This window comes from Pteropus alecto, unplaced genomic scaffold (assembly GCF_000325575.1).
Source record: "Pteropus alecto unplaced genomic scaffold, ASM32557v1 scaffold3, whole genome shotgun sequence".
Classification (NCBI taxonomy): Eukaryota; Metazoa; Chordata; class Mammalia; order Chiroptera; family Pteropodidae; genus Pteropus; species Pteropus alecto.
Window position 1 is genome coordinate 45,689,601 of NW_006442484.1, and position 26,640 is coordinate 45,716,240.

General features: G+C 34.6%; 1 pseudogene; it reads left to right on the forward strand.

Moving 5' to 3' along the window:
- The first annotated feature begins 15,153 nt into the window (after nucleotides 1–15,153).
- LOC102891962 lies at nucleotides 15,154–23,866 on the forward strand (annotated as a pseudogene).
- Nucleotides 23,867–26,640: the final 2,774 nt, after the last annotated feature.

Genomic DNA, 26,640 nt, shown 5'->3' on the forward strand with positions numbered 1-26,640 from the left:
AAGACAGATGGTTTGTCTTTAAAATTCACTAGGGACAGAGATTCTACAATATTACTCTAGAGCCTTTTCTAATGTTTAATCACTATTACTGTCAGGTCAGTTTAAGCTCTTTCCTGCTAGTTTTTCCTCTGCAGACATGGAAACCAGTTGGTCAGCAACCTCTTTATAATCATCTTTCCAAGATACTAAGACAGTTACCAAGGTGTCCTTCAACCTTGTTTTTTCAAGATTATATAATTTATCTTCTAACCACTTTTAATATATTACTCTTTTATCTTATTAATCATTTGGATTACTTTTCATTAAAATCTTTCCATTTGTTCTATATCACTCCAAACTTAGTATTACTGTTAGTTCTTTCACTGTAATGTGGTTTTTAAATTTTTAATTATTATAGGACAAGGTAACTACACTTTTATTTATTCACTAAATAAAAACTCATTGGATATTTTGTGACAGCAAGAAAAAATAGGCAAATCTGCTCTCATACAATATACATTCTAATAGAAGAAGTTAAGAATAAATAATTAAAAATGAATCTATAATATATAATGTTATGATAAAGACAAAACACTTGGTATTAATTAGAAAAAAAACTAGGCTGCTGTGATAGAGACCCAACAATAATTCAGTGGCTTGAGGATGAGGTTTGGACCTAACAGTCCAATGTGACTGTTCTGGATCATCAAGAAATTCTGCTTTTTGAACTCATTCAGAAACCCCAGTCCTTCCATCATGTTGCATTGTCATATTTAGATTATTGTCATTACCATTATAATACAAGCTGAGTCACCCCAAGTTCCAGCCAGCATGGAGGAAAAAAACAATATGGATGAAGCTACCTTAAGCCCAGAAATGGCACACATCACTTACACTCCATTCCACTGAAGAGAAGACAGTTACGGGGCCACGCTTGGCAAGGGAGACTATAATCATAGCCTGACCACATGCCCAGGATGAAGAGGAAAATGGATTTGGGGGACCAAATAGTGTGTTGCAAACACTATCATAGTTTCTCCCCAATATCCTTAGATCCCTTTTTACCTCTTTCTTTGTTTCTGTTTCCAATAGCAAACACTGGGCTGTTTTTTAGAAGATGCTCTGGGGACACTGGATCTTACTTCGCCAACACTGGAAAGTACTAGCTAGCTCCCTTACTCCCAGTCAGGACAATTCTAAGACATAACTTACATTCCAGAGTTCCAGTGCAGCAGGCAAAGGCTGAAGCTACTCGCTGTGGGAGCTGGCCTGAGATTCATCCTTGATCGACTGTATTCTCTTTCTGGTCCTGCTTTTCACATTCCCTTACTGATTTCCCCCAGGAGTACTTTCTTAATAAATCACTTGCACAGGAATCTTCATCTGATTGTGTGCTTCTCGGAAACCTAATCTAAGACACAAAGTAAAGCATTAAAGATGCTGAATCATTTTTAGTGTCTTTACACATAAGATCATATTTGTCCATACATTTGGACAAGTATGAATGACTTAGCTTGCAACTACCACCACTACTATGGAAAAAAAAACTAAAATGTATATTTTTATTATTTTGTTAGGTCACATATACATAAATTTAGCTTTTGTGATGTAGATATCCACAGCCTGTTCAAAAAGTAAATGTATCTGGATCTTATTCTATATTATCAGATTAAGCTTCAAAAAGTAACCTAATTGCATCTTCGAATATAAAGGGAATACAGGTAAATGATGGGAATGGGCAACTGAGCACTGGGTAACCCATCAGGGACTTAGAGAATTTCAGAATACAGGATGTCATAGATTCTAAAGTAATTAAAACACTGAAGAGTGACATCTTTCTGTGAGCCAAATATACCACACGCATTTGTTTTGAAAATAAGCTCTGGCTTGCCGAACTATAAAGGAAAACAGTGTGGGATGGGGGAGTGGGAGAGAGGATTCCAGAAAGAGCATTTGGCAAAAGATGAGCTGATTTAATTTTGACTTTACTAATTGTACTCATCTATAATTTTATTCTATGATCCCGATTAATAAATTAACATAGAAAAAGCTTCATATTATGCAGCTTTTTAACAATAATATATAAGTATGTAAGTATTAGACTTACTTGTGTGTTGCAGAATGACTAGGTTTTGTATGAGAAATTGACTCAGTAAGATAGAATTTTTTTGAAATATGTTTCCAATTTAAAGTATAACCTTTGATAAATACAAAAATCTGGAAATATTGATGCTACTTAAAGGAAAATTAACTTATAGTGGGATTATCATTCTACAAATTTTACCCTCTCAGAGCCCTGCAGACTTCTCTCAGAGACCTATGTGGCTCTGATCAGAGTTACAATTGTACACTTATTTTTGTGTTTATTTGATTAATGTCTGTCTCTCACACTAAACTGTAGATCTATGAGGGCTAGTTTTGATTATCATTGTATCTCCAGCATCAAGTACAGTGCCTGGCACATAATAGGTACTCTGTAGATAATAATAGTAATAATAATGAATATATAAATCAGGATAATTTATATTATATTTCAAATAATAGAATTTTTACCATCTAAAGTACATGATGCAAGTATTATTACTTTATTACTCTGTAAATTAAAGAAAATGGATAATAAGGATGATTCTTATTCATAGAAATGCAAATAAATTATATACAGTAGAATGTAACTGATTATTGCTCTATGCATAGATCGGTTTTGTATCTATTTATGAACGTATTTTAGCTTTCTGTATTGCCCACGTGTATGTGGTTCTTTGGATCTTCCTTTGATTAGCTTATAACATTCTACTGGTTCCCTCATTAATTAATGCATTAAATAAAATATTTGATATGTGTTCATTTTTTATTCGTATGAGCCATGATTTCACCTTCTTCTAGAAAATATCCTTTAAGTTTAATACTACCTTAAAAACATCTTAAGTAATGTTAATAGTTTATCTATGTACACAAAAATATATTGAGAATAAAATACATGAAGATCACTGCTATACCCGAGCATAATGAACAAGTGCAGGAACTGCATATCTTCATAACATTTCTTTAAGGACTTTTACTAGTCAAGCTGCAGAGATTAGTAAAAGAATTATTTATACATATTCTGCTTTTTATCATTATTATTAGTTCAGGTAACCACCCAGTTCTAGCACTACACTATCGCTGGGACCCCGCTCCAGCTTCCTGGGATTTGCATACTAGGGAAATATTTTTACACAGGCCAGCCATGTGAATATTTCAGAATGTTCCAGTTTGCAGTTAAATTCATTCTTTCCTTTTCTATTTTCTTTGGTTATTGTTATTTCATTCCATTTTATGTACTTTATAACTGAAGAATTACTCAAAATTGGAAAAAGAGATAGCTTAAGCATTGGAATTTCAACTCCATACACATTTCAAAGAGTGCAAAAGGTTGTATTTCAGGAGGGTACTAAAATTACATACAATTTTTTTCAAACAAATGCCAAGAACTGTATCTGCTAATAAGTTTTGCCCAGCTTGGAAACAAAACTCAGCCACGTAGTATGAGAATGCCAGATATACGACAATAAATTTTTTGGCATGGTTTCAAAGCTACATAATGCCAGACATAGACATGTAAAAGTAATGGCAAGAACTACAAAGATTATAAAAGAAATAAAGTCACAGTTCGTAATTCATATGATTATGTTCAATAGCAGGCTTAGACAGCTTTTCACATAATAAGATCCACATGTAAAAGCATCAGCTTATTTTACTCAGAAAAAGATAACAAATATTAAAATGGCTTTTAAAAGTAAAATTTTGTTGAGAGCTTGTAAATGTATTTTTGCAAGCTGAGGAGAGTAACCTAAATTGTTTTTTGTTTCTATTTAGATACCCAATGTTTGCTTCCCTTTTGTCACGCAGAAAAGTTAAGTAAAAAAAGAAAATGCAAATTCAAAGACTGAGTCGTCTTTTAAATATTGTCACTATAATCTGCATATTAAAACTTAGAGTTTAGGAAAAACACCATTCCCCTAAAGTTAAGTAAATTGTACACTGCATTTAAAGAAGAGATAAAGGAAATGTAGTTGTCGGATGTTCAAATCTAGATTTGACTACTGGGTACAGATTTCAAGGCTCAAAGCCAAAGTGAATAAAATAGCCCAAAACAATTCCACTGCATCTTCCATTGCAAGGTGAATGTATCAAAGGCTCGTTTTTAAGCACAGGTATTCTATCAATATTTTGTGCCACTTGAAACCTTTTATTTTAGAACCAGAGAAGTCAAGCTAAACTGAGTTAGTGATGGGTTTGACTTCCAGAGATAAAAGAAGCACACTTTTGTGTTTTCCTTCTGTTTAATTTATGGATTAGAAGTGGTCAGCCATCAGGGTGGGCTAATGAAAAGCAAGACTAAGGGGAAATGCTAGTGAAAAAAGGATGGAAGAAACTGTAGAATCTGAGATAAACTGTCAGTCCCTTAGGCAAGATAAGCCAGAACACCACAGCGCCAAGAACAACTAGCTCAGGTTTCAGTTCTCAGTCACAAGCAATACTGTGAATTTAGGTTTACTTTTTAAAAAGGAATTTTGCCAGGATAGAAAATAATAATTTAGGCTGGTTGTGAATTGAAAAAGGTTACGTTTTAACATTTTATATTAAATGCAATAAAATATATTTGTTAGTACTATAAGTCTATATTGTATTGAATTTTTTATTTTGTCGTGTAAAACATAAAAAATGCTTTTGTTTCTTTCAACCCAGTGAAATTTATAATGTAGAATAAGCAATGTGGAACCTCTTATCGAACAACTATTATAAAAGCAAAATATAATGTTTTGCAAACACTTATTTTCCTTAGTTCCGAGTTTTGCATGAAATTTTTAAATACCCCTCTAGCAACGCACTGTTTGTGTTGAATCTATGCGTAATGCATTGGAGGTGATACACCTACTTAGAAGTGGGTGAAAACGTTTGTTACAAAAAGACACTTTCAGATTGAGTTCTATGCCCATTTACACATGGATCCCTTTAATGGATGTTGAGAGTCTTGATTTAGAGCTTTTAATAGGCTCGTTTACATTTTGCAAATCTCTACCTTTGAAATAAAAATGCAGTGATCCACCCATCTGCAGACAATTAAGACCAGCAGCCAAGTATAAAAGGGTGGAGAACTTTTAATGGGTGTTTATAGATTGGAAGCACCGACCCCCTTTTAAATGAAAGAAGCCTAAGAAGAAATAGTAAGTGTTAAGGATAACCATGAAATTCATTTAACCCCCCAAGCAGAAGATCTGTTATCAAAGAATTGGCAGGACTCTATTCTTTACAACTCAAGGTTCTTAGCTTAAGTACTTAGCAAAAGTACTTAGAAAAGAAATATCTTATTTAGAAGTGTTTTGATTATAATTTCTTAGCTGCTTTAAGGTCAAAACACAAGCCCACAGGAAGACTAACAGTAAGGTATGTGATATAAAAACAAATATTTCCATAAAATCTTTGCCCTAGCAAAAAGAGAAATTCTTAGTAGGTTTAAGGTGGGAATTTAGGGAATAGTATTTTTTTACAGGAAATACTGGTTAGGCGTTTTATATAGGGGGTTCTGCATTTGTGAAGGGATAATTTGCTCTAAAATATGTGGGCAACCAGCCTAAATTCTCTAATTGAGTAGTTTGCTCATAACCCCAGGCCATTAGGTGAATGTAAACTGTTACAGGCTTAGTAAGAAAATAGTCCCATTAGGATTTTTGTATTTGTATGTGGTTGTGAGTTAGAGTAACTGTTTCCAAAATCATGGATTAATGAAAAGCTCTTTTTTCTTGAGTTTGCAAATACCAGCTTTGAAATGCTCAGTCAAATTAAGCCAAAGATTCTTTTTTTTTTTTTGCTGTTGTTTTTGCTTTTTTTTACAGTTAAAAAAAAGTTTTACAAGGTCGAGCCTCAACTATAAGTTCCATTATAAGTTATCGAAGAAAAATTAGAGATATTTAATTGATTAGTTGTTAATAATAAAGAAAAACAGCCATATCTTCTTTGATGCTGCCATTCAGATACTTTGCTCATGTCTTAGAACTCCTCTCATTGGCAACTGCCAAGGAACTTGATACACAGAAAATGGATATGACTTTTAGAAAATAAAGAGACATGTAGAAATTCAAGAAATGTACAGGTACTTTCTTTGGTACATGTGCTTCATACAAGCTTGTATTTCTGTGAAGGAGAAGAAAATTTTATCTGTTGCTTCTTGCATACAATCTTAGGCTTCTCTCTCATAATGGAGCTCTTCACTTAAACAGTCTATTTCCTTTTCTATTCCCTGATTCCTGTTAACTCATCACATTGTGTTTCTTGCCAAGCATTGTATACTTATACCTCCCAGAGCAGGGCAAGGAAAGATCCCAAAATAGACTGCATAATATTCCTTCAAATCAATAACTCTAAGTGCAGAAGGAATTCAGTCAAAGGAGGAAAATATCTGACCGAACATGTCAGGAAAAATTTAATAGATGTTCAAAACTGAAATAATTCGTGTATCTTTTTCATGTCCCTATTTCCCCTTTGAACTTGGCTCCAGTACTAACAAAGTCATGGCTACTATTACATAAAATCTTCTTTCGAAAATTGAATTACACGAGAATTTTTCATAGTAATTAAATAAATAAGAAAACAAAATCATAGTTAGAGCCCAACACCAACATTTTGCTCCACCTGGGGCAGCACTAGGTGTTTTCATAGGCTGTTTAACTTTTTATTCTGCCAGGATTTCTGTTTTTTTGTTTTAAAATTTCTTATTTAAAAACACAACAGTAAAATAATACCATAAATATGTATTTGCCTAAACAATTTAGTTAAGTAAATTAGAATAATGTGACATAGGAGGAAATAATTTTTAAAAATATAAAATTTAAAAACCACATATTAAAGCAGAATTATTCCGAAATGATTCGTGAGAAGTGGACAATTAAACTCACATACACAGGAGTATGTGAGGAAAGAAGAGGTTTTAAGAGGGCTTTGCTCTACTATGAAGTTATATCTAAACTCTATACCTTGAAAGAATGTACTAAAGATTTCCAGAACAGTTTGATAGTTTTCTGAAAGATATAACAGAGAGAATGTATTTATTTTCTTCTATGGATTGAGGTTGAAGCTAGAATACTTGGATAATAAATTTTGGACAAGTTGAGAGACAAGATTTGCTAAAAGGACTGATGATAAAGGAAATACAAATTGACTCTGGTAATAACCGAATAGAGAAAAAGAATTTCTTCAAAATTCTTCCCTTAATTTCTTATTTTCAAAAACAACAACATAATACTATAGAGAAGAAAGGCAGTGGTTCATCAGATTTTTTAACATACCAGATTACTAATATTTTTAATAACAGCGTAACTATTGTTACGATGTTAATTCATAAAAATTGTTATGAATTGTTAAGAACAAGATGAAAATGGATGTTTCCATGGAGAACAAGCCCTGTTGGAATGACCAAAAGACATGAGAAAATGTTAATGATAGTTGAGACCTAATAGAGAAAAAAAAAAATCCATAAATATAAACCTAAAATTAGACACTATCTGCATGTAAAGCTACTTCAAGAGGATCCTAGATGATCTCCCAGAAGAGATACAAATAGCATTTTAAAAAGAATAAATGTCCCATCCCTCTTACATTCCATCTTGCACATACAATACCCTTAATATGTTTTTGATAAATGAGAAAGAAAAAAGAAAAACAAGCCTGTTATGACACAATATCTATTTTATGAGAAAGAATATACTCTAAGTCTAAATATTTGCTCTTTCAAATTTACTCAAATATGGTTTAAAATAGGTTCGTGGTAGAGAATTGTCGACATCAGGTGAGGGAATTTCATTACAATATTCTCTCTTTTGTATACGTTTGGAAATTTCCATAATAAACATTTTTAAACAAGAAAAAGTGGATTCTTTAAACTTTGGAGAATAGACAAATTGGCATTTGCCAAGTTCATATTTCATAATCAAAACTTGGAGAATATTGTGGAATTTCTTATTTAGGAAAGATTTGTTGGGTGAAGAATAATGTGATGTCTGCTTTGTCTAGTGACAATGAAACAAGAATGTGGAATGAGGCACAAAGGGAAGTCAGAAGGGAGGGACAGGCAGCTAGCTGTTTTAAGCTTGGTGGCTATTTTAATATTACAAGACTTTGTTCTTCTGATGCTTCACCACCTCATTAACCTATGTGTCATTTTGAAGTATTTTGCCATGCTCTGATGATTAGAGACTTGCTCACTAACAACACAACATTTTAAATGCAAGCTCTAACCTGGAGTCATGGTGAATTAATTTTCAATTAGTTCTCATTAACGAATTTCATTTTTGTAAGTCTAATTGCTGTCCCAGCTTCAGGAAATTCAGCAAGTACTTTGATGGGGCGGGCGGAGGCCAGCTATAGGAGTCAAAAATATCCTGGGCCCTTTTCAGAAGATCTTACTTCAACTACTACATAAAGCAAACAAACAAAATTATGTCTAAATTATAAATCAAACACGTACCAATAGAACAGAACCCATGCATCTTTTCTGGGGTCTTCAGAAGTAAGTTTTATTGCTAGCTACACGTGTTGTTTATCTTATATCCCCAAAAACAGTCTCAAGAAGTGCAAAGATCAAATTTAAGTAGAAAAACCCTCTAGGCAAGTCACTCACTCTTTCTTTGCCTTAATTTCCTCTCATGGAAATGTTATAGTCCAGATAGTCTACATCCAGATATTATGAGTCTACAATACTTGGCAAATAACCACAAATAACCTAATACAAGAAAGACAAACTACAAAGTAAAACCAGTGTTTGGGGGTATTAATGAAGGACTAGAAGTATGAGTAATATGTCCACAAACCAAAACTCTAGCAGCGCCTCTGGAAGAGTGTGATGATCTTGTGTCAAAACAAAAAGGTTTCTTTGCTCTTCCCATTTCCATTTCTAAAAACCTGTAACAGACCAGTGAGATACTCACTACCCACAGCCTAAGGTTTTGCCTTTATAAAATGTAATACGCATTTTCCTTCCTCATGCTTTTTCCATGAAAAACTGAGTTTGTTGATAGCTTAATCCTTTGGTGCTTGCTCTTGAGGAGGCACACATTTTATAATACACTGTGATTTTAAAATTAGAAAAAGATATTTAATAAATGAAACTTATTTCTTAGTTTATGGTGTGAATTCTTCCCTTCATACAGAAATGATTATTTCAGTATTTTTTCAGTAGAAATTTATTTATAATACTGCTGATTTATTTATAATACTGAGATCTTCAGGAACATATCTTTTAAAAAATCAAAAAAACTAGAAGATGGGGGTACTGTTCTGGTGAAATTATCAAATAGTTGAGATGACAAAAGAGGAAAGCGGGAAAACGTAGAACAGTGACAAAGCAACAGATGAATAAGTACAAAACAATGCAGTAGAAATTATAAGGGGAAGTGCTCAAGACTAATAAAATAGAGTCAATTGTGGTGGCCATAACTCTTTGATGGTGTTTTATTGTCTTTATTTACTTTCTTCATCAGAAGCAATTTCTCTGAATTGCTGATCATTTTATTTTGAAAGCAAATTCAAATTTTAATTCTTTTTAAATGAGTGGTTATCTTATAGACAGAAGCATTCCTTGGCATTCAGTTCTTTGCCACAGAAAGATATAAGAATAAAATTGGGGATCTTCTATGATGATATAGAGACAATGACTTCCATATAAATCAGCAAGAAACTGGAAATGTAAAATAGTTTTATTATGTCTGTCACATTTAAAGATCTGGAACATCACTGCAGATTAGAATCCAATCTATAAGAATATTTTTTAAATGATAGATGATAAAACTGAATTAATAATGTACAAGAAAAAACTCAAGAAGAAATCAGTGGCCCATTAGTTAATGCAGTGAATTAAGGATAATTTATCAAAGCATTTAGAGATGCTTAATCTTTAATAAATATATATGTTTTTAACAAAATATTGTCTTATTGGTTATGAACTTAGGTCTAGGGTCTGATGATGACACAGTAGAAAGAGTTCAGGTTTTAGAGTCACACTTGAATTCATCCCACTTCTCATATTTCAAAACACTCTTGGACAAGTTTCTTAACTTCTCTGAGTCTCAGTTTCATTATTGGTAAAGCACAAATAATAATAATGCCTACATTTTAAAGATGTTTGTGAGGTTAAATGAGATAACTCATGTATAATGTTTTGCACATGGTAAGCATTCGGTAAAAATTAACTATTGCTATGATATGCTCAGCTAGACTTTGGAAGCAAGACTCTCTAGAAGTATAAGGAAAGTTATCTTACGAAGTCATCTCTTTAGTGAAGTCAATAAAATATTTTTATTAAAAACCGCTAGTAAATTTGAACTCATAACCAAATAAGAATCATGTGACTGGCCAATTCAAAAATTGGTGAGATATCATCAGTTTCCAAATCTCAATTTCTGACACAAAAATCGAATAGTTACTATTATTTTGCATCCATAATTCCACTGAAAACCCAGCTTATCAGGTCCTACCTTTTGACCTAAACTACCCTGAGTTAAAATCAACAATATATATGTCCTGAATCTTCCCATGAATAAAACAAGTGTATGTATATGATTTTATTAGGTCAGCTGGGAAAATAAACTCCCCTGCAGCCAGGCACCTGTTTTTCACGTATTCCAATGTGGGAAATGTCAGCTCCCTTAAAAGAACCATTGTGAAAATGGCCTCTGAGTGCATTGTCCTCAACTTGACATAATAATGCTTTTTCTTACATGATACATGTTTTTCCAAAATATTAAAAACCTTCTCAGGGTCTCTAATCTTAGTCATAACATGCTTATAAGATGGATTATTTCTACTGCTTTAATCATTTTTAGACATAGTCATATTATAACAATTAAAATTCAAAAAGTATTACCAGAAGAAAAGCAATGAGACAATATTGAGTAAAATTATACTTTTGACTCTGCAAGATACTTTTTACAATAAGCCATTTTAACTGTGGTAAAATTAATCGAATGCTATTGCCCCCATTCTAGCCTAATAAAATGTCAATTACTTTGTTTTCTTTTTTTTGAGGCAATAATATAGTTTCAAAAATTGAAAAGTTCAATAGGATATGCTCCCTTTACTGATCTCCCAATTAAATATGGTTCTGAAATTGGAGGCACTAATATAATTATAATTGTAACTTTATTCTGATTTACCTGATACTAAGATACATAGATTAGATAGATAGGTGATAGATAGATAGATGATAGAGTTATACTCCTGACTTAATATAAGTAGTATATATTATTAAATTTAATATATTAGTTAATAATATAGTATATTAAATAAGAAGTAAATGAACAAATAGGACATGCTACTGTAGGTCTTTCATGATTTTTAATTTTAAAGAAAATATCTAGCACAAGAAGAGTCTATTGTATTATAAAAAGATCTTTAAGAAAAGTTCTGAAAACCATTTCACTTACAGTGCTATTTATATAAAGTCAAAAAAAGAATTGAAGCAAATAACGTAAGCTCCTATCTAGCCAAAGCCAAATAACCAGAATTCTTTAGACAACAATAATTTATGTTCCTGTAGATGGCCCTTTGGTTCTGCAAGATGCAAGTGCCTTCTGAAGCACAAAGCAGTGCAATTGTGTTTGACTTAGTCTTAATGTTAAAGTTATTTTATTATATTCTATTTTCTTGAAATGTATGACCCAGAACTAAGAGTTTCATATATGTGGCAATTTTTTGTGTTACCCAAAATATTAAATTAATTATAATATTTCATTATCCTTAAATTCTTTAAAAAGAGGAGTTCCCTTTAAGTTCAGTATGGAAATAAGAAGACCTGTGGAGAGAAGGAAAAATGATATTTGCCTATATGGCATTATGAGTAAGAACTCTGTTTGTCCTCATTCTTGAATGCATTAATATTAATATTGCCTTAAGGTATACTAAGCAATTTTACCTTTTTTTCTTTTCTTTTTTCCTAATACATGTAATCAAACATTCAGATATTTTCTTAATAGATTTTGATTCCATAAACACAGTATCTCAACTGCACATAAATGTATTTCAAATGACTAAAGTGCAGCTATTTAGATATTTTATACAAAGAAAAATACTTTTAGTAAATACAAATAATTGTGCTCAGATATCATATATGTACATTGAACATTTATGGTACTCAGCTTTATAAGTTAACAATTTAATACTATTTACTGTTGTTTTACATAATTTAAGTAATTTCTTTAGATGTAGTTATCTCTATTTTTTACATTCATTTTAATGATTATGCATTGTAGATGGCTTGAATACTGCCCTAAAACCTCTCTCACTAAATATAATTTGGAAGGTAAATAATTAACACAGAAAACTGTTTTTAAACATTTCTATTGAAAATTTTTAAAATTTCTATGTATGCTTTGCTTTATATTTTAAAAATGTTTCAAACATACTAAATTGTTCTATTATTAACTATAATTTTGTTATATTTATATGCATCAACATTAGAATATTTCTGTTTCCACAGGCAGAAACCAAAGGAAGCAAGGAAATGCACAATTAAACCCGAAAGATAGTGTGTCATCTAATACTCAGACACCACAGGGTATGCTAAGAGAGCCATTAAAACAGCTTTCTGTTGTATTATGATGACATATGGTAGGCTTGCAAAATTAACAGAGTATTTTGCTGTCTACTGGCTTGAATCACAGTCTTAATAGTTTGGTTTTTTTTTTCTGAAGGGAGAGACTTAAAATATCTTCTTGTTTTGGTTAGTACTTTTGAGAGTTTAATAAGCACTCATCTCTCTTAGATATGTGATTCTGGTTAAGAAGACACTCAGAAATCACATTTCTTCTGTTTTCCTTACAGTTCTCTCCTTCACTCTATGCCCATCTTCTCCTTATTCATGGGGTAGCTTCTTTGTTCTCTTCCTCTCAGCCAAATTGCATTTTTTTAAAAGATATTTTAAAAATAAATTAGGGAAGACATACACTTGTTTGGTTGTGATATCTGTTTCTCATGCCTGACCCAACAAGTTGTGCATTTCCACTGACCTTTGACACGTGTAGCGGCTTTCCCAATTTTGTTCAAGACTCAGAGTTAACTCTGCCTAAGCATACCCTTGACACCCACAATGGTACTAGAGTCATTCTCGCTTCACTTCAACTTTATAAAATATTCCATTTACACCCTAGAATGTGTACACTATATAAATCAGATTTCAATATGATTCTAAAATGTGAAATGTATGTCTAAACTATAAGGAAGAACATAGAATCTCATCTCAAATTCCACATAGCCAGGTCACTATGTGATACTGTTTTCAAGATGAAATGAAGGTTTTCAGAGTCTTATCAATTCAACCTCAATGTCCATGTATACACTTGCTAAATATTAACTAGGCTACTTTGTGTCTCCAATAAACCATAGTGGAGACACCTCCTCCAAACCTCCAGCCACTGCCACCTAGGTCTGAAGCATTCCATGAGTCATTTGTTCTGATAGGTGTCAAATTTCTTTTTGTGGATGTTATATTTAGATTTCTGAAAGAGATGGCAGTAATGCTTAATTCTATGCTCCTCGCTACCCCCAAAAAGGTCGAAGGGCAATACATCATATTTTGAGGTCAATTACTCTTTACCCACTCCCTTCTGGTTTAGAAGGACCTTCGTTGACATAATCTTCAAGACACAAAAGGTAAAGGAGTTTTACTGCACCTAAAATAACTGACACCACATGGTAAGAGATTCCAGCCATGCCAAATTCTTTCTTTACATAGTGTAATAGGCAAGGGATACCTGGAATGTTGTTAGTTGCCTTCATGTGACTTTCTTCTTTTGAAGCCAAAGGAAGACTCAAACATAGTGTGTTTAAGAACACAGGCAATGGGTTTAACCAGCCTGGGTTCAGACTTCACACATTGCTAACAATGTGACTTTCAGCAAGTTAATTAAGCCTAACTTTCTCTTCTAAAAAATGGTTAATAACTACACGTACTTCATAGAGCTTCAATGTGATAATATATGTAACATGCCTAGCACATAGTGAGCAAACACTCAGTAAGTGCTGGTTATTATTATTTCATTCATTTATTCAAGAAACATTGAACACCTCCTTGAAAGAATTTATGAGTGAAAAAAACTGAGGCACAGAAATATTGTACAGTTATTCAAAATTACTGTTGAGATAGAACTTGGCACACCTATCCTGATGTCGATTTTCATCTCACCAGGCTAATATGGTTTTCCTAATGCAATATTAAAAACCTAAGCTAGATTTAGGAAATAACCAGGAACTTCTCAAAAAATGATGTATTTTAAAGAAAAGCTAATTTCTTGTTTTGGTTGTGTAAAGGATGTAACGATTTCAAACCTGTCTAAATGTTTTCTTGAGCAGAACAAAATAAGACTGAGATGAATATATGACCCACAAAAAAAAAAAAAGCCAACAAATCTTTAAACCACACAAAACTCTTTCTCACTACTGTACCTGTGCCATGCATAATCTAAAAAATTGTCTTGTAGTCAAGTAAGGGCCTGGGATTTTTATTTCTTTAATTGTACATATTATCTTCATTTCTTCATATAATGAGATTCTTATAAATTTTTAATCACTGCTATATATAATATAGGCAATAATCAATAAGGACAAACAATGACTGAAGGACAAGAGGAGACAGGGTCTCTTTCAAGTGACGATTTATTTTCTCAAATGAGTGCTTATTCCCAGAGATTGCCAAAGTTATGATACTAAATAGATTAGCCTATATTCAACCCTACCAAATCCTGATTTTAGATTCCCTACAGAACAAATATTATTTAGACCTTTAATTTTCATATTATTACTGAATTGAAATTTTCAAGCTCTGTAAGCCCAAAATAACTTAAGACTATAAGGTGAAATCAAATTAAATATACATTTCTTCATATATTCTAATAGGAATCTAAACATATGATACTTGGGTTGTTTTTGCCCAACAATGTGAAAATAAGTTTATGTTAAAAATGACAAAATCAATAACTAGTTAGTGTGGACACTAAAATACTTCACTATTTATCTAGGACCAATTATCCAACCGTGAGACTTTTTCTCCTAAAAGCATAGAAAGTAATTACATTAAGGCTGTCCAAAGAGCTTGACCAAATTTAATCAATGTGCTATAGGTGTATTGTCCAAACATCTTTAACCAGAATGCTGAAGCTTGATCAGGTAAATTAGACCCACATTTCATGACATGAATATTTCAAAGTATTGAAACTCAATTTTTCCTAAATCCCTCCAACTGAAAGCTATACCAAAATTAATATGAAAATAAATTTTGAAGCAGCCAGAAGTGAAAATGTATATTTTGAATGACAATAGTTCTATTGGCTTATAATCATTTTCTTTAGCCCATATAAAAATCTCTTCATGATTCCATGATTGTGCATTTCTGATGAAGATAATTTATTATAAGAAAAACAAGAGAGTCTTGATCTGTGTAAATACATTTAAAATTTACTGTGAAATATAACCTTGATAAGAAAAGAAAATGGAAATGAATATTATTACAAATGACAAGAATTTTTACACAAAACCAACATTTGATAGTGTCATTTACAATAACACTGAGTCTTTTATGTAATTTCTGGAGTGCCTTATCTGTGTACATGGTACTTATAAGTTTTGGGTCACAATGTAACATAGTTCTGAGCTTAATATTCATTTTTATGTTCTCCCTCCACTGGTACAATAGCAATTTTGAAGCTGATTAAAAGATTTCTCCTTATTGAATAGGAGTTGAGATTAAACCATTCATTCATTTCACACGTTTTTATAGAGTACCTATTATGTGTCAGCCAGAGGCCTGTGCTGAGAAAAATCCATAGTCTTTGCTCTCATAGCTTAGAGTCTAGCGGGGGAACAAGACTTTTAACAAATGATCTCACGAATAAGTATATAATTTAAAGGTGATCAAGTGTTATGAAGAAAAAATATAGGGTATCACGAGCTAGAACAGGGAGACTCAAATTTGGGAGATCAGAAAAAGCTTTTGCAAACCTGACATTTGAGGTAAGAACTAAAGAAAGAATGTGAGTTGGCTGGCAATCTAGTGGAGAAATAGAGTAGACTTTGTGATTACCTCCCTCCATACTTCTTCACCCCACATACCTCTTACACACATAGAATATTAGCCATAGGTTTGGCCTAATATGGAGCCTGCCCTCATCTCAAGGATTGGGCACCTGATTGGTCCAATTAAATCTCCTTGCCATAATGATTGGTTCAGAGATGGACAGCCTAAGCCAATCAGTAGATGACAGACTTCAGGTCGAAGTAATTGATTCTTAATGGGCATGTGACCCAAGTTGGATTAATCAGAATGATAGTCAGGGCTTCTGTTTGAAGGTAGAAAGGAAAGAGCTATTTTCTCTTCCTGGATGTGAACAAGGACATGTAGCCTGGGAGCTAGCAGCAGCCTTCTCTCCATCAGGAGAAAACCCAGCTTGAAAATAAAGCCAACATACAGGAGAGGGAAGAACTGAGATAATTATAGTGAAACAGAGACCTGATGATATTATGAACTGAAAGTTAAACCAACCACTGGTCCATCCAACATGGGTTTTTTGTTAATGGCTATCAAAAGCATTATGTTAGAGGCAAAAAGGATTCTTGGGAGAAGAAATAGCCTATGTAAAAACCTTGAAGCAGGAAAGATTGTGATACAATGTTAGACACTTATTTCAAAAATAGAATCAATATTTTGCTCCCTAAGAACACTAGGCTTCTGGTCAACTCTAAAGTCATGCTTATACTGTTCTCTTTGCTTTTGGTATGTCTTCCACCTGCAATCTGTCTATCAAATCCCACCTATTCTTCAAAGTCCTGTTTAAGAAATTCCTCTTTCTTTACAAAGTTGGCTCTAATCATTCTTACCCATAATGATACCCTTTCTCTGTACTGATCCTAGCCAAATTTTTTTCAATTTTAGTTTCAACAGCTATTTTACCACTCAAGCTTACTATCTAACCTTTTGCACCTGCATGCCTTTGCCCAGCATATTTCATATTTCCTCAACCTGAAATAAACTTCCTCTTACACCATCTATTGAAATCCTACATACTCTTCAAATATCTATAATACCACCTCTCTGGGAGAGCCTTCTCTAATTCCCTAGTAGAACATGAGCATGTCTGTTTCTCCCATTAGATTGTCCTTTCTTGAGGACAGGAACCATCTTTTATTCAACTTTGAGTTCCCACTGGTTACTACAGCAGAGACACTAGTGACAAATGTTTATCAAATTAATAAGTGAATGAATAAATGAATGAACAAATAGATGGACAGATTTCTCTAAATATATATTTATATGTATGTAAGTTCTTAGAAAAAAATGTATCTAATTTTTAAAAAATTCTCTTAGTGTATAGCAGAATATACATGCATATTATAGGAACTAAATGGAAATATTAAATTTTAAAAATTTAGATATGAGATGCTAGAATTTCAAGTAATCAGAAGTATGAGAGGTTAAGTAAATCTGTGGTTGATATTTTTCTTTCTTTTTAAACTGGAAGCTATAGAATGTCATCTAACAACTTTTCCTTTAATGCCAAGAGTTAAGCACATTCTTTGCTTATGACGTAAATCATCAGAGCCATTACTAAAGTCTCAGATGTACAAGGATAGGAGCTAATAGAGATCAGAAGTGTTGTAGTGTTGTTCATGTGATTAAGCACTAAATTATGGTGAATTGCATCTAAATAGCAAATAGCTTCAGCTATAAATACTGGACTAAAAGAACTAAAGACCAATGTTTTACATCCATCTGTGACACGCTCTTTTGAACTGGCAAATAGACTTTTACTCTGAGAATGTCTTTTAATGGATCAGACTGGAAACTTAATTGTTTTATCATTTTCTTTAGAGTAAGTGGCCTCAGATTTTTGTTAGGTTAAGATTTTTGGTGTCAGTTATGCAACGTTTTGAAGAAATATAAATGGTACAAATTTTTTGAATGACAATTTGACATTATTTATCAAAATTTAAAATGTGCATAACCTTTGACCCATTGAATCTACTCTTAAGAACCCATCCCAAATAAAAACTCACAAGGGAACACAAAGAAATATGTACGAAAAATGTTCGATGTAATATTATTATTGGAGACAACTTTAATAGCCATCAGTATGGGGATGTTTATATAAATTGAAGTATTTTGATACTATACAATACTACACTGCTGCTAAAAAGAATAAAGTGAATCTGTATGTATCGATATGGAAGAATGTCAATAATAAATTCTTGCAGAAACTGAATGGTGAGCACTTACTCTTCTCTCTACCTCTTAGAATGCTTGAAAATTCCCATAATATTAAGAGTTTTTTAAATATCTTCTAGAGTTCCGTGTCCGCATAGGATCTAGAAAAGTTCTAGAGAATATCACTTCCACCATAAGCAAAAGAAAAGACCAGATAATCTATAAAATCATAATTTTTCTTTAATCTGTTAGAGTCTGAGTATACAGGCAACTAAATGAAATCCCAAAGAGTAACAAATCCCTCCAAAGAAAAAATCGAACACATGCATTTTTACCTTTGGCACAGCATGAAAGAAAGGGATGGCCACCATTAAGATAGGCAAGAAAACAACTAAACTTTTAACAATTTTTAAAGTCTGAATGTGGGCCTCAGTTTAGAATAAATGGGAACACCAGACTTCTACAAGGAACATTGTACTTATTCCCAAGCTCTTATTGACCAGGTGATCACAACAAAGATTAGAGGAAGAATAGGAGATAACAGAGAGTCCCCTTTGGGGGCTGAGGCATGGTAGAAAGCTGATGGGAGAGGTATGAAACATTCCCCCAAAACTTTCTCTCATACAAAGTAATAGTTTTGAACAGCAAAGGAGCAGGAGGAGGGTAGCAAAGCCTCCTATGAAGGGACCCAAGCAAAGACCCAATGCTTCTGGCAGAGAGGGTAGAAACAAAGCCCATGACCTGGGGACAGCTACATAAACCAGCTTGGCCTGGGATCCTCCAGGAAAACAAAGCAGGGATCCTCTCCAGAGCAGGGAGGAACAGGAAACTCTCATCTGCTCAAGACTCAGTACAGATATCCTAAGGTTCATTCATAACTTACACACTTTTTAAAGAACTTGCTTAAACTACTAAAATTATCTCTTCTGTTAAGGGTCTTTTTTCTCTACATGAAGTTATTGGATAATAGTGGAGAATTTTGCAGGCCGTCAGAAACAGCTAGTGAGTGGTCCTCCAAATCAAACTTAAAAAGATACACTCTCTTCATTTTCAAAGAGGACCTGTGAAACTTTTGGTAATTATGTTCTAGGGTTGAGAGGACTAATGTCTAATAAGAATCCTTTCCAAACACTGTTTTGTAAATACAACTTTTTAGCTTGTTAATGGCAGCTTAATGTCGGAAAAACGTGAGCTTTGGTATCTCCCAGGCCTTTGGCTATGGGACCATGAGCAGAATACTAAGCATCAGTTTCCTTATTTGTAAAACAGATGGGAGGGGAAAGTAATGCTTGCTTTAGCGGTTGCCTATGAAAATCAAGTGGCCTCAGTATGAAAACAGCTGGCCTTGACATATACTACAAATGTTCGGTGCCCTTTCTCCTCATCCACCACTATCCTATTACTGCATATTTTGTTTTATGGATTTAGCCACTGTTTACAGAACTTATTGCTATATACTACTCATAGATGAAGATTTTATCTAGAAAACTGTATTCCCGGTTCCCTTGCACCTAGCTGACCCGTGAACAGCTTTATCTGTCATTTTCTTACCTTCTGCCTCAATGCTCCAAGACATTTCTTCAGCCCTCCTTCAGCTCCCATCATAACTGTGTGTATGTGTGTGTGTGTGTTTACTGATGCTGTTTTTGAATCCTGTTATAATAATTGCCATTAAGCTAAAGTTATTTCTCTGTCCCAGTGAACAAATGACATATGAAAATATTTCTAGGCAACAAATTGACCTGTTCTTAGTTATTTTCTACATCCTAATTCTTCATCAATTCATCTTCCTCCTTAAAACAATACTGTGTCCAAGCTAGAAGAGAAGTTAGAGGACATCTAGTCCACCCCCCAAGAGAGGCCAGTCAGCCAGTTAATGGCAGAGCCAAGATTGAAACCCAGGCCTCTTGCCTCATCCCGTCATTATAAAGCAGATTGATTGAGTGGTTTTAAAAAATCAAGTTACTGTGCCCATCTCTATATTATAATTAAAGATCTCTAAAATGTGTAAAAATGTCATGGTGAAGGTTTTTATGGGTGAAAGCACTTCAAGGCCCCAGGAGAAAAGAAGTTATATTAATCCAAAGTTGTAGCAGCATTCATTATTATTATTGCTGTTATTCAAAAATTGAATTTAGTTAACTTTAATACTGTACTCTGGTAGATTAAAATTTTTTGCTATCCTTCCCTTAGAATCTGGGCTGACCTCACTGACCTGAATGATCTATAAAATACAGCAGAAGTGAGGTCCTGGGACTTCTGAAGCTAAGTCATAAGAGGTCTTGCAGCTTCCACTTGGGTTTCTTGGAATCCTCTCTCTGAACACCCTGAACTGTCATATAACAAGCCCAAATTTACAACTTAACAACAACAAAATAACCAAATTTAAAAATGGGCGAAGGACTTGAATAAACACTTCTCCAAAGAAGATACACAAATAGCCAAAAAGCACATTAAAAGATGTTCGATATCACTAGTCATTAGGAAAATGTATATCAATACCACAAATGCATATCAAAACTACTTCATACCCATTAGGATAATTATTATCAAAAAAATAAAATAAAATAAAAAGTGTCGGTGTGTCAAAATTGGGATGCTCATGCATTGCTGATAAGAATGTAGAATGGTGCAACCACTATGGAAAACAGTTTGGTGGCTCCTTATAGAGCTAAATATAGAATTATCATATGATCCGGCAATTCTACTCCTAGGCATATACCCAAAGAAATTGAAAGCAAAAACTGAAACAGATATTCGTACATTCATGTTCATAGCAGCATTATTCACGATAGCCAAAAAGTTGAAACAACCCAAGCATCCATGAACAGATGTACACATGAGCAAAATGTGATATGTATACAATGGAATATTATCGAGCAATAAAAAGGAATGAAGTTCTGATACACGCTACAACATGGATGAACCTTGAAGACATTAGGCTAAGTAAGCTAAACCAGACACAGCAGGATGAATATTGTATGATTTCACTTATATAAGGCATCTAGAATAGGCAAATTCATAGAGACAGAAACTAGATTAGAAGTTATCAGGGTTGGAGAAGGAATGAGTTATTGTTTAATGAGGAGAGTTTCATTTTGGAATAATGGAAAAGTTCTGGAAGTGGATAGTGGTTGTACAACTTTGTAAATGTACTTAATGCCACTAACTATACACTTAAAAATGGTTAATATTATAACTTTTATGTTATGTATTTACCACAAGAAAAAAAAAGAAAAAGAAAAAAATGGCAAACTATATTACACATTTTTTTAAGAAGAAGGAAAAAAAAAAGAGGAAGAGGAGAGAAAGGAGGAGAAGAAGTCCTAGACCTAACACCTTGAGACCATTGCTGGAGAGGCCACATGCAGGTGCTCTGGTTGATAGACCCAGCTGATCGCGACCTTTGAACGACCCCTACAGGAGCCAAACATGTGAGCGAAGCCATCTTAGGCCTTTCTGAACAGCCTAATCTCCAGCTGATGCTTTGAGTGACCTCAAGCAATGTCACTTGGAACTGAGGAATTACCCATCTGAGCCCTGCCCAGCTCCTCAAAATCATAGCCATAATAAAGTATGGCCGTTTTAAGATGCCACAATTAAGGATAATCTGTCATACAGAAATAGATAACCAGAACATATACCCTCTACTTTCTGTAAGTAGATTAAACTAAGGTGGAACTTGAAGAGTGATATCAGTTAAAATACCACTCAGCCAAGTTTTAAGAGATTTGGAAAAATAGTTGGATGGTGTACAACACTAGTCCCCCTCATGCCAGGCAGAGGCAACGACGATCTGCCTTAGATACCGTATCCTGCTGCTGGTAAACATCTTTTACACACAAAGGCCAATTCGGTCATAAACTGCATTTTGTTTTCATTCAAAATTAGGTACTTTTATTAAGTCCCATAACAAGAGTGGAATGTCATAAAAAGTAAGATTATTCCCCTTACTAAAATGATAATAATAAGGAAAGTGATACTATTTTTCCATACAAAAATATTACTATTTGTTGCTACTTGAGAAGCAGAATTATGAAAGCTACTTTCCAATCTTTTGTCCTGAAATTGGAAGATGAACAGACTTCACTGTGCCTGTGAACAGGTGGCTGCTCCTCAATGCCCCAGTGGAGAAGGGTGTCTCGTTTGAGGCAAAAATGAATAGTACTACTCATATACTATGAATAGTGTATTAGAACAGATGTCAGGAGACCTGAGTTCTTTGTTCATTTTCACCCACCATGTAACATGGGCAGGACACACGACCTTTCTAGAAGTCAGTTTCCACATCCACAAAAAGGGATGCACCCTAGAATCAAGAACCTAAGATACGACACTTAACATATTGATGCTCAGCAATCATCAAAAAGGGATGCACCCTAGAATCAAGAACCTAAGATACGACACTTAACATATTGATGCTCAGCAATCATCAAAAAGGGATGCACCCTAGAATCAAGAACCTGCTCCTATGAGAATCTAATGCCTGATCATCTGAGGTGGAGCTGAGGTGGTGATGCCAGTGCTAGGGAGTGGCTGTAAATACAGATGAAGCTTTGCTCGCTCGCCCACTGCTCTCCTCCTGCTGCTTGGCCCAGTTCCTAACAGGTCATGGACTGGTCCCAGTCCATGACCAGAAGGTTGAGGACCCCTGCCCAAGACCAGTTACATCAGAATCTTTGTGGGTAGGACTCAGTCCTAAGGGCTTTCTTAAACTCCCAGTGCTTTCCAATACAAAGTTGAGGTTGAGAGCCACTGAAATGAAGGAATGAGGCATGGAGAAATCTTTGAAGTTTCCATCCAGCTCCAAAAATTGCATAACCTAGCTCTTTTCTCCACACACCAGAAAAAGGCAGTCCTCTTTTTATGTCTAGCGTAGCCATGGCTCTTGGTCCCAAAAAAGTGTCTGAAATGCGTAGCATCTCCAGAGCATTGGCTGCTGGATAAACTGACCATTGTGTTTGCTCCTGTCCATCTACTGGTTTCCACAAGCTGAGAGAATGTCTTCCCCTCATCATTTTCCTAAGGAACAGATTTCAGTATGCCTTAACAGGAGATGAAGTAAAGAAGATCTGCATGCAGTAGTTCATCAAGATTGATGGTAAGGTTCGAACTGATATAATCTACTCTGCTGGTTCTGTAGACGTCATCAGCATTGACAAGACTGTAGAGAATTTCCATCTGATCTATGACACCAGGGATGGCTTTGCCATTCATCATATTACATCTAAGGAGGCAGGTACACATTGTGCAACATGAGAAGGATCTTTGTGGGCGCAAAAGGAATCCCTCATCTATTAACCCATGATGCTCACACCATCCGCTACTCTGATTCCCTCAGCAAGGTGCGTAACACCATTCAGATTGATTTGGAGACTGACAATATTTTACAGCTTCATCAAGTTTGACACTGGCATATGGTGACTGGAAACACCAACCTGAAAAGAATTGGTGTGATCACCAACAGAGAGAGACACACTGATTATTTTGATGTGGTTCATGTGAAAGATGCCAATGGCAACAGCTTTGCCACCTGGCTCTCCAACATTTTTGTTACTGGCAAAGGCAACAAGACATTGATTTCTCTTCCCTAAGGAAAAAAATCCACCTTACCATTGCTGAAGAAAAGGCAAGAGACTGGTGGCCAAATAGAACAGTGGGTGAACTGATCTCTAGGTGACATGACTAGAAGAGCCTTTGTACTTATAAAAGATAGATAACATAGCATAAATACATAAATACATAAATACATAAATACATACATACATACATACATACATACATACATACGTATATACAGAAATAAGAAATAAATAAATATTGTTTAACCTGGTACCAAAAAACATTATAATTCTTTTAATAAATATTTATCACATGCTATGTTCCAGACATTCTGCTGGACATTGGATGCCAAAAGGTGTTCATCATTCTAAATAATGGAGGGTTGGTGAAGGGATATCAAAAATAAATACAGTATTCAAGGGAAGAAATGGAATGGTCAGTTTACCTTGGAGGAGGAGAAAGAGATTCAAAGAAGAAATAACTTGAGCCATGTCTTCAAGGATGGTTCGATACTTAATAAAAGTAAGGTGCAGGTAGTGAAGAGTAAAGGAAAGACATCTTCAATTGTCCAGCACCCTGGTGTCTAAGGAAAAAAATCCACCTTACCATTGCTGAAGAAAACGTACACTTAAAGTCATTGGTATAATTAAGTAGGAACCTCCAGTCAATTCCATGACATCAATGTGAACCCCTTTCATAAAACGGCTTGGCTTCTGAAGAAAGAAATGACTCAAAAGAAGTGCGATAATAAATAACAACAGCTACCATTTATGAGATGCTGCCATGGACCAGCACTGTGCTAGGCACATGATATTCATGAGTTCAGTGACCTCTTCACATAAGCAAGCTGCCTCGGAATAGTCAAGGACTATAATGTGGCAGATCATTTGGATTTGTTCTATGTGGTCCTGTGTTAGAACTAGGATCAATGAGTAAAAGCCATAGAAAAGACAAATTTTAACTCAGCCAAGGGAATAGCTACCAAAGAGACTATACTAAGATGGACCAAATAAACTCTGGACAAAGTAAGTTTTTCACTTTTTAATACTTCAATACTTTTCTTTGTAATAGACAGTTTTTACCCCAAACTACCCCAAACTAAGAATAAAAAGTAAAGGCGGAATTTAAAGAATTTTTATTTTTTAAGAGTTTGTTACTCCTCTCACCCACAGATACACCTCTATTTCCTACAAGACCAACAAGCAAAAAAGAAGGTAGGAAAAGAGAGGCTCTTGACTCACAGGTGAAAATACGGCCCTGAGCAGCTCAAACACATTGAGTCCATTGGGACATGCACAACAACACCACATAAGGAGTTCCTCACAAAACTTGGAGACAAAGTGGTACTCGGAGCTTCTGCCATGAGGTATGGCTTACTCAAGGTTTATAGTCTTCTCTTCTGGTCGTAGTAGAGTTAGACTGGTGACCAGGTTGCCATTTCTGACTGGCAGCCGCTCACTTGGGCGATTCTTGTCCCTTGCCACCTTTCTGTGGTTCTACCTATCCATTTGCTTTTTACTCTGAGCTCCTTATTTTGACAGATGGTTTTAACTTCAAATTACAAATCATTTTCTCTCTGAGTGCTATCTTAGTCCCTAACTTATGTTTAACATTTTAGGTAATAACCTGCCATTCACCATCTTAAGCAATGTACAGATTTAAACCTACACTGTGTGAGTGTATGTAAATACATATGCGTTCTAATACAAATAACTTCTTGCTTCATTATTTTCACACACAACATCCTGAACCAGAGGAAGGTAGAAAAGAGGAAGCCTCCAGTGAGCTGAGGATTCCCCACACTCCTATTACCATTACATTATACTTGAAGGACTCCGTAACACTACAACTTAACAGAATTGTTGAAGAAGGACCTCCAAGTGTCAGGTGGGTAGTTGAATTAGATTACCCGGAATTGTTCTTCCAAGTTTGAGAATCTGTGACTCTCTGATAATTAACTAGTTGAGATCGGCCTTGAAATGGCACTATTTCTCATATCTGTCTTTCAATTGTAAGTTATAAATCATCATGGTTGGCTTACGAAGATCAGTGAGTGGGAGGGAATGAGAGGTTCAAAACACAAATGATGTTATCAATTAACTATTTGGTTGCAGCCAAGATTACAAAAATGAATAAGACACGGTCCTATGCTCAGAAAGTTCATAGTCTAGTGGGGGAAACAGAACCGTTCAAGACCAGTTTGGAACAATGTGGCAAATAAAGCGATTTTAAAAAGATGCGTACAAGGTGTCATGGGACCACAGAGGACAGGCACCCAGACTATCTGGGGTAGGGTGCAAAATATGAAAATCATCTAGAGGAAGCAATTACTAAAATGATTTTTAAAATAAAAGTAGATTTACACTGGCATAAAAAGGAAGATATCAGCATTCTGGTGTTATGTTGTGTATGCAGGAGATTCTAATTTGGGACAAAGACATCAAGGCTGATATGGGTGAGACATGGAAAGTCACCAGGGGCCAGACCACAGGAGGCTTAAACACCTCACTAGGGCATCTGGGCTTGTTAGAAGGAGGGAGCCACTGTTGAGTCTTAAGCAAGAGAATGACATAGTCATATGTGTCTTGCAGACAACTCTCTCTGGTATGGCTTTATAGAAAACTGATTTGGGGAGACAAGACAGGAGACAGGGAGTAGTTAGGAGACTGTTTTAGTATTCCAGAGAGGAGAGGCTAAGGGCCTGAAACTCGGTGTCAGTAATTAGGGAAGAAAATAAAATTGAGAAATATTACGTGGTAAAATCAGAGGGCTCACCAGATGGTTGGTCATGGAGGTGTCAAAGAGCAGAGATCAGGGACAACTTCTAGTATCTACCTAGAGTGTCATTTCCCCAGTGAGGCCTTTCCTGGCCACCC